This window comes from Podarcis muralis, chromosome 14 (assembly GCF_964188315.1).
Source record: "Podarcis muralis chromosome 14, rPodMur119.hap1.1, whole genome shotgun sequence".
Lineage (NCBI taxonomy): Eukaryota > Metazoa > Chordata > Lepidosauria > Squamata > Lacertidae > Podarcis > Podarcis muralis.
This window is the reverse complement of record NC_135668.1, coordinates 42,376,105-42,392,810: the sequence shown is the minus strand read 5'-3', so window position 1 is coordinate 42,392,810 and position 16,706 is coordinate 42,376,105. Positions and strand designations below refer to the sequence as shown.

The window sequence follows — 16,706 nt, the reverse complement described above, 5'->3', positions numbered from 1 at the left end:
AGGAAGCTTCGGAGAAGGAATGAAAAGTTGTCCTTCCTATCAAGCAGTGTTAATGCTGGATGCTGGTAGATTAACAGTCTGGTTGTGTTAGCTTCGTTCCAATGGAAACTCTTAAACCTCTCTGTTATGCTATCAGTTGCACTGGATTCCCACCCACTCCCCAGAACACCTTTGTTTATTTGTAGAAAAGTTTTAAGATTTTCACAGTGGAAGAATTCCCTCTCCCTAGTTGCACATTTGTGATAACAGGACATATAGCGATGCGCCTCAATTTCCCACATCTCTCACCTCCTCATCGCCACCAATCTCCACCTCAAATGTCATGCTAGTTTCCTAAATGTGTACAGTACTGCGTCTTTAAAGTCACATATTAAGCAATTTGTGGTTGTAGTAGACACACATACGGACTTTCCCATTCTGCAAGCATGTGCAGGAACTGAAGAAGGGTTCAAAAGAAGTAAAGGCGGGACGGCAGAGAGAAGAATAAAGGAAATCCAATTTGTTGTAGTTGAGAATATCCACATTAAATAATGCTGCAAATCACTGGTGTTTGATTTATCCCAGGGATGATGCAATACCACACAATGAAGACAACTTGCATTTTATTTATAGCCTTTTTACCCTGCTCTTTAGCCAAGAAGGCTCTTATTACAAGGGACAGTAATAAGACGGTCTCTGCCCTCTGGCTTGTTATCTAAAAGACATGGCACATAAGGAAAAAGGGGTAGGAAGGGCAGAGGAAAAGGGCAAGCTCAAGCATCAGGTCTTAAAGGTGCAGCTCTTGCCATTACCAGCTGAAATGGAAACAGTTCAGGATTCCTCGTGGATTGGCTGCTGCTAAGTGACAATCAAGGGGACGCGGGTGGCGCTGTGGGTAAAACCTCAGTGCCTAGGACTTGCCGATCGTATGGTCAGCGGTTCGAATCCCCGCGGTGGGGTGAGCTCCCGTCTTTCGGTCCCAGCTCCTGCCCACCTAGCAGTTCAAAAGCACCCCTAAGTGCAAGTAGATAAATAGGTACCGCTTTATAGCGGGAAGGTAAACAGCATTTCCGTGTGCTGCGCTGGTGCTGGCTCGCCAGAGCAGCTTCGTCATGCTGGCCACGTGACCTGGAAGTGTCTCCGGACAGCGCTGGCCCCCAGCCTCTTAAGTGAGATGGGCACACAACCCTAGAGTCGGACACGACTGGCCCGTACGGGCAGGGGTACCTTTACCTTTACCTAAGTGACAATCAAGGGGTGGTCAACAGCATCTGGGATCTCGGTAGTAGCATGATGTTGACTGCTATGAAGTAGCTTTTTAGGCAGAACTAGCTAGAGTTCTGTGAAGTGGGTCTCTCTTGGGGGCTGCAGGACCCGTGGCAGTGGAATGTGAGATATAAAGTGCTGTCGTCTTGAGGGCCTTGAGTTCAAGGCACAAGGTGTTTTGTTTTTCAACGGTGAGCGATGTGGGTGGCCAACAACAATGCTTGGCAGTTATGTGGCACTTTGTGCTTTCAGAGTTATGTGCATTTGCTTCTGCAGGAAGCTAAAGCAGGCGTGCAGAGTTAATCCTGATAAAACAAATGGGACTGGGGAGAAGCTGAGGCTTGCTTAAGGCAGCAGAGTGGGGCCCTGCTCAACCATACGCCTCCCCAGGTGGCCTTGGGCCAGTCCCCATCTCTCAGCCTAGCCTGTCTCCCAGGGTTGTTGTGAGGATGAAATGGGGGAGTAGAGAACCATATGCATTACCTTGGGCTCTTTGAAGGAAAGGTGAGATAGAAACATATAAATGCCGTATTGGCCTGAATATAAGCTGCAGCTTTAAAATTGAAGGGGGGAAAAGAAAAAAAGACAATATCCGAATATAAGCCACTCCCTTAAAATTCCGCAGGCACTCACACCCATTCCATTTTACCGTATGTCTGTTTCAGCAGCGATATTGTAAAAGCCAATTTTTGTAAGTTTGTGAATTTAAGCCGCACTTTCACTTTTCACAGTCAGAATTTGCGGGGAAAGTGAGGCTTATATTCAGGCCAATACGGCAGTTTTTAAAGTGGGGAAACCCTCTGTCTCTTATATGGGCGACTAGATCTCAAGGATTGTATCCAACTATGCTATCGTCAGAGTAAACTCAGTGAAATAAATGGACCTTGGTTGGTATTGCCCATTATTTTCAATGGGTCTACTCTGAGTAAGGCTTGCATTGGATACAGCCCCATGTCTGGACCATTACAAAATGCATGTGAGGGCCAAACTATACGTTTCATTAAGGATGTGTTTACAGTTGCGCCCTTAGAAGCATGGCAAACGCTTTCTTAGAAGCGTAAATTGGAAGGGACCCTAAGGATCATCTAGTCCAACCCCCTGCAATGCGGAAACAGGCAGCCATCCCATACAGGGATCGAACCTGCAACCTTGGCGCTATCAGCACCATGCTCTAACCTCAGGAAACAAACAAGTGGTGGTGAAATCCAGATGAGATCTACAAGGTAGGGGATTAGCTCCTGATCACCAGAAAATGTTATCCATTGAAGCTGCTAGTTGCACACACGAGTGGTGCTATCTGCTGAAACTAGCACTTTGCGTGGGGAGGGGGGGGTAACAGTGGGAAAATGGTTTGTGGGGAATGGGTTAAGCCACTCCCTCTTCATTGCACTTCCTAGTTGCTGCTTAAAAAAACAAACAATCCGAAAGAAAGCGCTGGCCATACATCTAAGCACGCAGTTGTAAACACACTATTACCAGGATGTATAGGTTGGCTCAGAGTTTTAGGGAAATGCAGATTTGCATCTGGGTTGCTGGTTCCCCCTCGCACACAAACACCCCTTTTCAAGAACACACACATTTCCCAGATAGCGATGTGGGTTTTCTGGAAAACTTTGCCTTGGCAAATTTCCCAGAAAACTCTGGAAAATGTCCCAATGCCCTGTATCTTTAAAAGAAAAAGTTATTCCAGTAGTCAAAGAGTTGAAACGAAATATTTGATTGAGGGCAAGGCATTGGTGTTGGTGTTGGAAATCGACAAAGTGTACACTTTTCAAGCCGTTCATGGTTTTATTGAAAGTATTTCTATTTGAATATCTGCAAATAGCGTAGACGGGACTCTTCCCTTAAAAATGTTAAGAGAGAGGAAAAAAGAAGGGACTGAAAACTTTTCCCTGGCTGCTTTTGGCACCCCCTGAGAGCTGTGTGGGAAGGGCCATAGCTCAGTAACAGAGCATCTGTGTGGCATGTAGAAGGTCCCTCTACATGCATCTTGGCATCTCTGGGTAGGGCGGGGAAAGACTTGTATGAAACCCTGGAGAGCCACTATCAGGACGTGTAGACAATACGGAGCAAGATGGGTCACTTTTTCTGACTCAGAACAACACAGCTGAATCATTTGGGGGAATAGCCATAGCTCAGTAGGCAGAGCAGCTGCTTTGAAGGTTCAGTCCCTGGCATCTCCAGGTGGAGCTGGGGAAAGACAACCACCTAACATTCTGGAGAACTGCTGCCAGTCAGTGTAGGAGGCCGTGCTGAGCTAACGAATGGTCTGGCTCACGATAAGGAAACTTCCTGTGTTCCTGTTGCTTGCCATGCCAATTACACCTGTTGAAATTCCCTAGTCTGCACCCTTAGAATCACAGAACAGTAGAATTGGAAGGGACCATGGGGGTCATCTAGTCCAACCCCCTGCAGTGTAGGAATCTGCCCGGTGTGGGCATCAAACCTTGAGATTAAGAGTCTCATGCGTTACTGACTGAGCTATTTTCAGTCAATGGTTAAAGGTGCAGTGGCCCTGGCCTCATTTTTACCCCCACTGGCCGGCCTAGTACTTGGTCTCTCTCCAAAAGCCTCTGGCAAGAGAGATTTGTCCATTTGCAAGCTGCCTCCTGGAGGGTGAGAAGAGGGTATCCAAAAGAGGGAATGAACAAACTTTTGGTACTGGCTCCTGAAGGAATGTGGTCCTTGGCAGAAGAAAGGTTGTTCACTCCAACACTTTTAATAATTCACGTTATTTCCCCCCCCCCCAAAAGATGGGCAGTATCAGCCTCAATTTTTTAAGCAAAAGTACATAAGTTGGAGCCAGATATGATAAAACTTTTCCAGATTTCAGTATCTAATATAATCGGCAGCTGGTTCCTCAGAAGTGCCAAGCGCAGGCAATCTTAGCCAGATTTTTCTACATCTTCAGAGTCATAAGGGGACCTCACAGGTCACCTTGCCCACCCCCTGCTGCTCAAGAAATCTGCTGATGCCGTGTCCCTCTGATAGTTGGCCAGCCAGCATCTGCTTGGAAACCTCTTAGTGAAGGAGAGTCCACGGTCTTCCAAGACGGCCTGTTCCAGTGTTGAACAGCTTGTACTTTCTCTATGTCCTTCCTTATATTGGGTGCAGAGGTATTGGTACAATCACTCTTGAGGAGGGCCTGGGAGCTGCTTGCATCAAGCCTGGGAGTTTCCTTAACTTACAACACCCAGGAGGGGAGGCCTTGGAGACAACCAGGTCTCACATCTGCACCTCCAGTTATCCAGATGAGGAACTTGAAGAAGCCGCCTTATATGGAATCAGATAAGTATGGCAAATGCACCCACCATACATTTAAAGCACACCAAACACACATTTAAAACACTTGACTTCCCCCCAAGAATCCTGGGAAGTGTCGTTTCCAGCTCACAGAGCTACAATTCACAGTACCCTTAACAAAGCACAGTTCCCAGGATCCTTTGGGGGAAATCACATGCTTTAAATGTGCCTTGGATGTCCTTCAAGTGTATGGTAATGGATCTGCCCTTAGTTCATCTAGCTCAGCATTGTCTGCTACTAAACCAACTGGCAGCGGCTCTCAAGGATTTCAGACAGCAATCTCTTGCTGGAGACAAAAGGACGAACCTGGGACCTTCTGAATGTAAAGCACATGCTGTAAACACTGAGCTGTGCTCCTTCCTTTGCTCCCCCCTATACCCCTCCACAAACAACTAGGAGAGCTGCTAGTATATTCTCATTCCCCCCTCCCTTTGGATTGTTTGTTTTAATTTTAATTGTCTTCTGTTTATATCTCGCTTTTCCTGCAAGGAGCTCAAGGTGGCGTTCATGGTTCTCCCCCTCCCCATTTTATCCTCACGACTACCCTGTGAGGTGGTTTAGGCTGAGAGATGGTGATTAGTCTCCATGATCACCCAGTGAGCTTCCTTGCGGAGTGGGGATTTGAACCCTGGTCTCCCAGGTCCTCTTTAACCTCTGCGCCACGCTGAAAACAGCACAGCTTTGCTCTTGAATCTCTCCCCTGCTACTTATGAGTGTTTCCGCTGCAATGCAGCGCTGTTGTGTCCATTCGTTATGTTATTAATTAATTTTATGAAACAGTTCATTTTTAGAAATGGTGTAACTGTCTGTAGAAAATTGTTTTGGAAGGTTTTTTATATTTTTTTTCCATTGCAATAAACTTTCTGCAGAAAACATTCCATTCTGCGCTGGTGTTGATAGTAAACGGTGGCCAAGAGCAGGAATTGCTCATCCCTGGTATAGCAGACCTCTCCAAGTCAGTAAACAAAAGTGTTTTGAACCTTTCCCCTGCTGTAACCAAGGGCAAGTGTCTCTGTGGATTTGGTGTGTTGAGTGTGCCTGTGAAGGCTTCCCTTCCGATGTGCTGATCTAATGCGTCCAATCCCAACAGCGTCTTTGCTCAGTGGATTCTTGGTAGCGCATGTCATGGTGTGCTCAGGGGTGAACGTTGGGGGGCTGTTGGTTTTCTTGTTCTTCCTTGCTGCTTCAGGGAGCTGCAACCCTCCCTGAACTCAAAGCCTTCTGGAGCCTGCTCTGCTAAGAGGCCGCTTTGGATATCAAGATGGAGATTTGGCATCCCAGCGTATTCAGCTGTTGATGTTTTGCAATATTTATTAAAGGTGGTTCTGAAGAAATAAGAAATAACACTTGTCAACACGCACATTTCCTAGGGAGCACTACAGTTTTTGCCAAAACGCGGCTTTTCTCTCCATTTAAACTTTTGCTTTCTTGTATAGTTAATCAATATTTTTATTACACAGCAGCAGGGCCCAGTGGCAATCAATATGCCGATCATTTGTTAAAAGTCAGCATCTGGTAGCAATCTCCCTGTGAACATGTGTTTTTAATAAGTAGAAGAAGAGCTTTTAAATGTCTGTTTCATTTTGCAAACTGTTGCCCTTTCTCAGCTGCAAGCAGCAACATCAAATCAATCTACCATGTTTCTTACCGTTTTGGTCAGCAAAGCTGCTGAGGTTGAATGTATTAGATCTGAAGGATGCATTAAATCGGCACATCTTGAAGGGAAGTGGCACTTAGTTGTCAGTCCCTTCTCCCCGTGTGCTGTCCCAACCGCTACCACTATTCTGTGCTATCCACAGGTTGAAAGTCTGCTTAAGTGATCAAAGCAAACTTAATCCTGGATACATCAAGTCTTGTTGGACTGCACTTCCCATCAGCCCCAGCTGGCATGACTAAGGATGATGGGAACTGGAGTCCAACAACATCTAGAGGGCACCACATGGGCTACCACTACACTTGGGGTAAGGAGCATGTGAGAAGCAGAATCTCAACCTCACGTTGTGTTGTTTCCTATTGATAACAGTCCCTGGGCGGACCCCCCTGTAGCAGCAGTAGCCTAAGCTTAAAGCATTCACGTTCAGAAAGGTTGTCCTTGATCTGTTGATTTGGGTGAGAAAGCAGATCTGGGATACAGATTTGCAGTTGCACATACAAGGTCTGGCAGTCTGTGACTTCTGGGATGCAGGAAGGAATAGGCTCTATTCCTAGCTCCACTCTACATCTGGCTCCACCTCCATAGCCACTATTTTGCCCTTGTCTCTGCTTGGTGGATGTTGATGTTCTAGTAAAACACACACACACCGCAAACCCAGATCCTACAAGCTTGCAGTCTGCCTACCTTGCCTTATGGCCCTGAAAATGGGTAGTGGATGCAGGAGTGCAGACCCCTGGTGTCTTGTTCCAGGCCACTTTAAGGGCTTTGGTTAAGAAAGCTGGGTTTAGATCTAAGAAAACGATGGCAATGTTGGCTTCCAAATCATAACGCCTTGGTCTGGAGCAGGTGTGGGGAAACTTTTGGCCCTCCCGGTGTTGCTGAACCACAGCTGCCATCATCTCTGGTCCCTTGGACATGCTTGCTAGGACAAATGGGAGTTGTAGATCAGCTCCATCTGGATGTCCGAAAGTGTACCACACCTGCTCTAAAGATACTATCTACATCTTTCTATGGAAGCTAATGTTGATATGCAGTGGTGACAAAGAATATCAATATCAATTGCAACTACAGCTGCCTCCCTTGCTAGTTGTGGAATCTCTTTTAGAGAGCTATTTCAGGCTTGCACGAAGCATTTAAGAGTGCAACATGGTCCTTACTGGGACTTTGAGGCCCAACTGAACACTTGGAACAGCTGCTCATGCAGGTTTGTCAAATGATTTAGACCGGTTGATGACTACTACCGGTGCCCAGTTCCTTCCTCCTGAGTTGTTCTCTTTTCCTTCCTCTGTACAGAAATTGTCCTCACCTACCCAGTGTCCTCAAAATAAAAGTGAGCTTTAACAGCGACGGTTTCATCAGACTTACATATTTATATGTAAACAGTGGCATGCAAATTAGCTTTGTTAGCAACCTTTCCTGAACAGGCTGGAATGTGTTGCTCTTCTAACTCTCCAGCCAGGAACTGCTGTTTCCTTTAGAGAAGCCGCTTGGCCTGAAGACGAAAAAGAATGTTTGGCTTTGTAGAGGCGGCGTCTGCGCCCTCCTTGTTGCTGCAAACACAACATGCTTCTCCAGGGACACCATGGTGTGTTTAGCACAGTCACAACCTATTTAAATTTGTCTCCTTACTACCCCCCCACCCCCCGCAGCTGATTTTGGACCAGGGCTATTGTCAGTAGTGGGTCACTTAACATCCAAGTGTTAAAGATGCCAGCGGATGGGGGTTACTGGTTCTTTGAAGTACATCCAGTGACTTTTATCACAGTTGTGGAACTGCTGACAGCTTTTCAGTTTGCAAGATAGATTTTGCCATTGAGACTGTATATAGTGCAAAGGTATGGTAGGTTTTTTGGGGGGGGGAGGGAGGGTAAAACCACTAGACAGCATTTGGCTCTTAGATCATTAGATCAGTGTTTCCCAAACTTGGGTTTCCAGCTGTTTTGGGGCTACAGTTCCCACCATCCTTGACCACTGGTCTTGCTACCTAGGGATGATGGGAGTTGTATTCCAAAAACAGCTGGAGACCCAAGTTTGGGAAACACTGTACAATTTCATAGGTGGGGAAACTATAGCCTTAGGGTAAATTCACCCTTCCAAGTTTCTCTGTCTGGCCCTTGGGACTCTCCCCAGCACACCCCTTCTCTGCAAGACATGTCATATTCACTGGCCCTCCTTGAGTGTTTTTGCCTTGCTGGAAATGTGTCATTGAATATTGATAATGTTTGTTGCTTGCCTACATGGAGGGCGGATAGGGGTGTGTGAATGTGTGTATGAAGGCAAAATTTACATTGCTTGCTCTGTCCAGCTTTGTCTCTGGCCTTGTCCATCACTGGCATATGGCCCCTGGAAAAGGTTGCCCAGAGTAGAATGTGGCCATTGAGCTGGAGAAGGTTCCCCACCCCCTAACATACACCCTCCATTTTGGATTGCAAGGCTCATCCCTCACTCAAGCACGTGTCAGCTCTGCTTTTTAATGAATTAAAAGCCCCTGGCTTAGCATTTGGTTGCCGTGGTGTGCAGTCAGGGAGTTAGGTCAGCAGCAAACCTGCCACCACTGGTATACAGCCCCTGAAAGGTTGCCCAGGAGGAAAGGCAGTCCTTGGACTAATACAAGATTCTCCACCTAGGAGAGCAGCATTGGAAGTCCCACCTTTGCTACGGCCCAGCCAGATTTTGGTCAGAGTTGGTTCTTCACTTGTGAAATAATAACACACAGGGTGGGTGAATGAAGCAGACAGACCACAAAGGGCTCTGCAGATTGTAAGTGGCATGTGGGAATTATTTAGCAGTAACAAAAGTGTTTGGATTCTCATTGCATTAAGGTACAGTAGAACTGAATGCATGTTTTGGCAGGTGCTGCTGAGGAAAACCTCTGTGTCTCGCCTGCATCCAAGCTAGAAAACCCCTCTCATCATCCGAGTTCCTTAAGCTCTACCGGCAGGTGCTTAGAAATAGAGGTGGTTTTGCAGCCGTCTCCTCTGTTGCTTTACACCAGGGATGGGAAAACTTTATTTTGTTGAGGGTTGCATTTTTGGGGTGATGGTATTTTGTCTACGTGTTGGCAGTGAGGCTGGAATCCAAAGTGAGTGGGCCACCCATTCCTTTCTCTCTGCCTGTGCTGCTGCCCTGTGGACAGCATAGGAAGGGACACATCACTCTTTCCACAGGTGTGAACTGATAATTTGCATGCAGCTTTCACTCTGCCTCCTTCTATTACTCCATCTGTTTCAGGTTCCCTCTCCCATTTCCCACCCTCCAAACTCCTTTCCTCCCTTGGACTCCTTCCACCCACCTGAAATTAGGCCAAAGGCTGCACCCTTCCCACGTTCTGCTTTGCCCCAACGGTTTCTGGATCGAAAAGAGCTCTATCAGTTAGGGCTGGGCGATATCTGGTTTTCAACATTGTGATGTATAACCAGCTAAACATCACAATATATTGATATATCATGATGCTTGAAATAAGGATGGAACTATCTAGAGGCAAACAGTAGGGCTGGGTGTTATCTGGTTTTCAACATTGTGATATATCACCAGCTAGACATTGCGATATCCAGTGGTACCTCAGTTTTCGAACGTACCGTATTTTCCCCTCTATAACACACAGATTTTTTCTCCTAAAAAGGAAGGGGAAATGTCTGTGCGTGTTATAGAGCGAATGTGTGGTCCCTGGAGCCGAAAAACCAGGCAAAAATCAAATCGCGCTTCACGGAGAAGGGAAACCTGAAAAGAGGAAGCGGCTGCTTTCCTGCATTCTGCCTCAGGGTCTTACTGCCCACCCTTCTCTGTTTCGTTGCTGTGTTTGCTGAAACGGAACAAAGAGCAGGGAAAGCCCCTCCCCTCCAGGCAAGCAGAGGGGAAAGCAGAGTGTCCTCTCTGTGCTCCGGTGCTGCTGGGGGAGAGGGAGAGAGGGGGGGGGGAGAGAGAGAGAGAGAGAGAGAGATGGCTGGCTTGGGTGGGGGAAAACTTTTGCCTTTCTTTTCTCCCTCCCGTTAAATCCCTCTCCTGCATTCTTAGCCAGCTGCTTCTCTGCACACCCCTCTCATGTCCCTTCTTTGTTTTTCCTTCGCTCCCCACTTAAAATGTGGTTACAAAGCATAGATCCACATGGATCCTCAGGATCTTTGCATTGGGTCGCCCCAAATTCACCATCAGATCACATAGCATGTCCATGGCTACAGCCTGCACCAAAAAAATCACGCACCCACTGTTGCCTGGGGCTGCAATGGTGCAAAAACGTGGTTAAAAAGCATGGATCCACATGGATCCTCAGGATCTTTGCATTGGGTCACCCCAAATTCACCATCAGATCACATAGCATGTCTATGGCTACAGCCTGCACCAAAAAAATCACGCACCCACTGTTGCCTGGGGCTGCAATGGTGCAAAAATGTGGTTACAAAGCATGGATCCACAGGTATTCTCAGGATCTTTGCATTGGGTCACCCCAAATTCACCATCAGATCACATAGCATCTCCATGGCTACAGCCTGCACCAAAAAAATCACGCACCCACTGTTGCCTGGGGCTGCAATGGTGCAAAAATGTGGTTACAAAGCATGGATCCACAGGAATTCTCAGGATTTTTGCATTGGGTCACCCCAAATTCACCATCAGATCACATGTCTGTGGCCACAGCATGAAGCACAAAAATGATACATCCACTGTTTCATTCAGAATGTTTTTTCCCTTGTTTTCCTCCTCTAAAAACGATGTGCGTGTTATGGTCAGGTGCGTGTTATAGAGCGAAAAATACGGTAATCTGCTCTGGAAGACCATTCGACTTCGAAAACATTTGAAAACCAAGGTGCAAAGGGCGGTCTGCAAATTCAGTAGAGAAAATGGGGGGGGGAGGGACTCAGCGGAAGCCGTTCAACTTCTGAGGTGCGTTCGAAAACAGAGGCATTTACTTCTGGGTTTTCGGCGTTCGAAAACCAAAACGTTTTACTTCCGAGACATTCGAAAACCAAGGTACCACTGTACCGATATATCATAGTGTTTGAAATAAGGATGGAGCAATGTAGAGGCATTGACTGGCTTCACAATTCTTCCCATGTTGTGATTTTTGCATAACACACATCATGTTTCGCGATATATTTCCAGGTCAAAAATTATGAGGCTGATATCACAATATGAACTTCAAAACCTCTGGGGAAAGACGTACCTCTTAAAAGCATTTAAAGCTGGTTTATGTATATAGTGGATCTGAAATGACACTATTTTTTTCTGGAAAGGCTTGTCCAGTGAGGTGAAGGTAATGGCCCTACTAAGAATCTTGTGCATTCTTAATGGTGCAGATTGAGAATATGTCTTACTGAGATCTAGAGATTAGATTTCTAGAAATTAGAAGCTCTTCCCCTTGTTTCTTCTGGTGTTTCTATCTGCTGGTCCAGCTGATGTCTCTCCTCCCCCTCCTATGCTGCTTTGCTGAAGTCTTCGGTGAGAACCTGAACGCTAAAATTGGCTCACCGCTCTGTCAATCCACTTAAGCAAAACCTATGGGATGTGCCTCATTTATTCTGATCCTGGGATTTAGATTTCCACATTGCAGGTTGTGGGCCAGCCTTGACACAATGGAAGCCCGGGGGAAACCCAGTACTTCATAGATGGGAGAAATCAGTGCAGCCACACTCAACCTGAGAAGGACCTTCATATCGCTGCACATGAAAGGGAATTATTTAGAGCTTGAAATATTGTGATATAAAGATATATCCTGTAGCTGGTGCATGAGAGAAATAGAATAATTACTGTTCCATGCTCCAGATCTACATTTCAAAAGAAATGTTTGAATTGCTGATACAAAAGCATGTGTTTGGGGATGTGTGTGTGTCTCACATAGTTCGTCTTCTCCTCTTCACTCCCACAACCAGTCTCAGGTTCTGGAGTTGTTACCTTATTTACAAGGCTGGCTTACCTTGTTTTGGTGCTTTGTTTCTGATGCTTGGTGTTCATAGGACTGACAGACGAACTAGCAGAATATTAGACTAGAGCAGGGTTTCCCAAACTGGGTTTTTGGACTACAGTTCCCATCATCCCTGACCACTAGTCCTGCTAGCTAGGGATGACATTTGCCTGGAGAGGAACCTGACTTTCAGTCGAGCTGTTGGGTGATCCTCTTTTCATGACAGTTCCTTAAGATGTTTGATTCCGGTGGAGTCCTTGAAAAGATGTTAGAAGAATGAACTCCCATCAAGCTCTTGCAATCATATGAATGATGTTGCAATTTGGGGATGTGCCAGCATGGGACGCACATGACACATTGCTGGCTGATAGCAAAAGCAGGACCGGAGTAGGACAGAATTGGTTTTGTGAGCCTAGCTGCTGCTGCTGCTACTTCGCTTCCCAGTAGTGACTGCCTGCTGTGTTTTGAACATGAAGATTCATTTCACCGGTCTGCAGAAGGTTTATGAAAGATTCCTACAGTGGTTGCATCTAGATCTGCAGAGCAGCTCTTAAAATAATAATTTTTAAAAACCACTCTTGGTTAGGACAAAAGGGGAACTGGTGGTTTCCCTCCAAAATCGCAGTTCCAATTTGGGTAAAGTGGGTGAGGCTTTAGTCTAGTTACACTTCCTCATTTTCTAAGGCGGTTGGACGGACCTCTTTTCTCTCTTAAAGGAACTGAGCTTCCTTGTGGAATTTCTCCTCCAGCTCACGGAAGTCTCAAGGCACTTCATTTTGATATATCACCTTGGTGCACAGAATCATAGAGTTGGAAAGGACCACAAGGGTTCTGTAGTCCAACCCCTGCAATGCACAAAACTTTTTGCCTTCAGATTGAGAGTCTCGACTGAGCTGGTGTAAAGGTGGGGAGCTGATTCAGCCCAGGGGCCACTTTCCTTTCTGGGCAACCTCACAGGAGCTCTGTGGAAGTCATGGGCAGGGCCTGTGGCCAATGCAGAAAGAGCAGTAGATGTGAATATCACCTTTATACAGCAGGCTGAGTTTCTTCACACTCACAAGGTCCTTTCTATCATCTATCCTGACAAGCAAGGAGTTCATCAGAGTTCAGGGACACATTCTAGCCAGGCAAACACACATGAGGAGTGTGCAGAGCAGGGCTGGTGAGGGATGTGGCTTGGGAGGTTGCATGGTTTGCAGACAGTGATACTTGGAGTGACATATCTGGCTCCCAGGCCTGAGGGTCCCCATCCCTGTTTTAGATGGAAGAGTTCAGCAGAATTGCTCCACTTTCTCCCCTCTATTCCACACAGCCTTCCGATTTATTTATCATTTTTATTGATTTTTTTATTGATTATGATACATACATTTTATCTATGTACATTTATAAGTAGATGATTATGAACCTAAAATGTTATTCATATAACATGGTAATGTTATCCGGATGTAAGAATCTCTCTTTAGAAAGTCAATTCATTAGAAAGTCCACACAATGCTGAAAGGTTCACTATTTGGTTAAGATTTAAACAACTTTTTATCCCACTTCCAACAAGAAAAATACAGTAATGTTAGACAATGGCAACCTGTTGTAGCCGATGGTTTTACAGAATTTATCCAGAGCTGCAGCTGTCAGAAGTAAGTTAGGCTTCCGCAAGGAAGTGTAGACAGCTATCATGGGAAGTTTAGGGGCTTTTAATTATGGAAAGGCAGCATAAAAATAAAATTATATAGAAGTTCAGACTTCTCTGTGAGCTCTGTTTTGATTTGGAAGTCTGAATGCGAGTTCTCAGAGGTCATTCAGAGGGAAGTAATAGTTCCACTCTATTCTGCCTTGGTCAGACCACACTTGGAATACAGTGTCCAATTCTGGGCACCACAATTTAAGAAGGATGTTGACAAGCTGGAACGTGTGCAGAGGAGGGCAACCAAGATGATCAGGGGTCTGGAAACTAAGCCTTATGAGGAGCATTTGAAGGAGCTGGGTATGTTTAGCCTAGAAAAGAGGAGACTGAGAGGAGATATCAAATATCTCAAGGGCTGTCACATGGAGGAGGGAGCATGCTTGTTTTCTCCTGCTCTGGAGGGTAGGACTCAAACCAATGGCTTCAAGTTGTCAGAAAGGAGATTCTGACTAAACAGTTGGAAAAACTTTCTGACAGTAAGAGCTGTTCAGCAGTGGAAGAGGCTCCCATGAGAGGTGGTGGACTCTCCTTCCTTGGAGGTTTTTAAGCAGAGGTTGGATGGCCATCTGTCATGGATGCTTTAGCTGAGATTCCTGCATTGCTGGGGATTGGACTAGAATCAGTGGTGTCCAAACCTTTTTCAAAGAGGGCCAGATTTGATGAAATGAAGGGCCGTGGGGGCCGACCAAAGTTGTTGAGGTTTTTTTTAGGATTTTACCCCAGGAAATAAACTGCCACAGGGGCCGGATTAAACCGACCGGCGGGCCGGATTAGACCCCCAAGACAGACTTTGGACATGCCTGGACTAGATGAGCCCTTAGGGTCCCTTCCAACTCTACAATTCTATGATTGTCACTTCATCCTTCACTTTCTAGCATGGGATTCTACTTTAGTTTTCTCCTCTCTAATGTAGCCCAGACACTACAGCAGAAGAGAAATGAATATAGAAGGGAAACAACTCCCATGAGCTCCATCCTTTGTGGAAGTTGGAAGTCCACAATATCTGGAGGTCACCAAGTTGGACGAAGGCTTCTTTAGAATATAAGACACAATCCCTTCCCCAAGTATTTTGCGATCTAAAATTTGGCACAGACAGCCAAGGAATGGAGACAGAGAAAGCTGCCTTATACCAAATCAGACCGTTGGTCTGTCCAGCTCACCATTGTCTACACTGACTGGCCGTGGCTCTCCAGGGTTTCAGGCAGGAACCACTACCTGGGGATGTTGGGGATTGAAACTGGCAGCTTCTGTGTGCAAGGCAAATGCTCTGCCGTTGAGCTAGAGCTCTTAGAGAAATGGCAACAGATAGGGGAAGAGCATGTATGGCTTTCATTTATGTATGCTTTCACTTGGCTACTGCAGTGTCCAGAGGACTCTGTAGTCGTGCCAAAGGTGTGTCAGGAAATGTGGGCATTGAGTAAGGATTTAAAGGAAATGAGAGGTGTGACAAGAGAGAGGCAAGAGATGAAAAGCAGAGTTTGGCAACAAGGTTGGCTGGTCCTGGTGATAAGGAAGCTCTCGGGGACAGGCTGCAGCTCACTGAATATTATGAATACAAATACCCCTGGTTCAACCCGCAGCATCTATAAGTAGGTCTGGGAACCCTTGTCTGAAACCCTGGAGAGCTGCCAGTCAATGTAGGCAGGCTCTGAGCTCAGTGGAACAATGGCCTGACTCTGTACCAAACAACTTCCTGTGTAATGCTGCTCATCGCTGATGTTAGGCTTGTAACTAGCTAGTCACCTTTAATAAAGTGTGTTCTGCAGGGTTGTTTTTGTCTTGGTCTGTTTAAAAGTGTGTCTTTTTTTCCTCTAAGCACCCAGCCCAGAAAAAGCACCTCTCTCTCCAAAAATATTTTTGGAAATGTCGACTTCTTTCCCTGCCACCCCTCCAGTCGGCAGCTATTAATGGACAAATGTTGTCAGGGCTACCATGCAACCCGATTACAGAACAATTTGCAACACAACTGAACCCAAAATAGTAAGAGAGAGTTCACTGTTGTCAGTTGCAACAGATGTTCCAATTGCTTGGCACCTGGGTTTGCTGCAGCGTGTTTGCAGGCCAGCCTAGGTGGGGAAGAGAACATCACTTTGTTCACCTTGGCATACAAAAGAGGTCTGCTCAAATCTGTGAGGAAGCTGGGTTTGTCTGTGGAGCCTTCTGCTTTCCAGAACTGAAGTGGCAATGGGCAGCAGTCTCTAGCCAAGCAGACACGGAGGCTTTCATGCATAACTTGATGGGAGTGAAAAGTGAGTTGCCAAATATTTTTTGCCATGTTGGCCTTGTAAAGCAGAGCTATCTCTCACCATGTTGGGCAGTCAGTACTGTAAGGAAGAGGTCACTCTAAGCTCGCTGATGAAAAGCAGACATTCACCATGCAAGTGTGATTGCTGGATTGCCAAATGGAGGTGACTTGAATGCACTAAAAAAGCATTATAAAAATGGTAAAGGACCCCGGCAGTTAAGTCCAGTCGCAGACGACTCTGGAGTTGCAGCGCACATCTCGCTTTACTGGCCGAGGGAGCCGGCGTTTGTCCGCAGTTTTTCCGGGTCATGTGGCCAGCATGACTGAGCCGCTTCTGGCGAAACCAGAGCAGCGCACGGAAACGCCGTTTACCTTCCCGCTGGAGCGGTACCTATTTATCTACTTGCATTTTTGGTTTGCTTTTGAACTGCTAGGTTGGCAGGAGCAGGGACCGAGCAACGGGAGCTCACCCCGTCGTGGGGATTCGAACCGCCAACCTTCTGATCAGCAAGCCCAAGAGGCTCAGTGGTTTAGACCACAGTGCCACCCGTCCCCCCCCCCCAAAAAAAAAGTATTATAGGCAGTGCTATTTTTTGAGAAAAAGAGGTGCTGGAGCACACACAGGTGCCAGAACTGAATTCCTGCTAGGGAAGAACCCTGAATATAGGAATTGCATCTT

At 46.3% G+C, this 16,706-nt stretch overlaps 1 protein-coding gene across 3 annotated transcripts in view; it reads left to right on the top strand.

The window, feature by feature from the left end:
• The window catches only part of DCUN1D3 (defective in cullin neddylation 1 domain containing 3), a 38,362-nt gene that overhangs the window by 5,699 nt on the left and 15,957 nt on the right, over window positions 1-16,706 (top strand). The gene's annotated exons all lie outside the window — the stretch shown is intronic.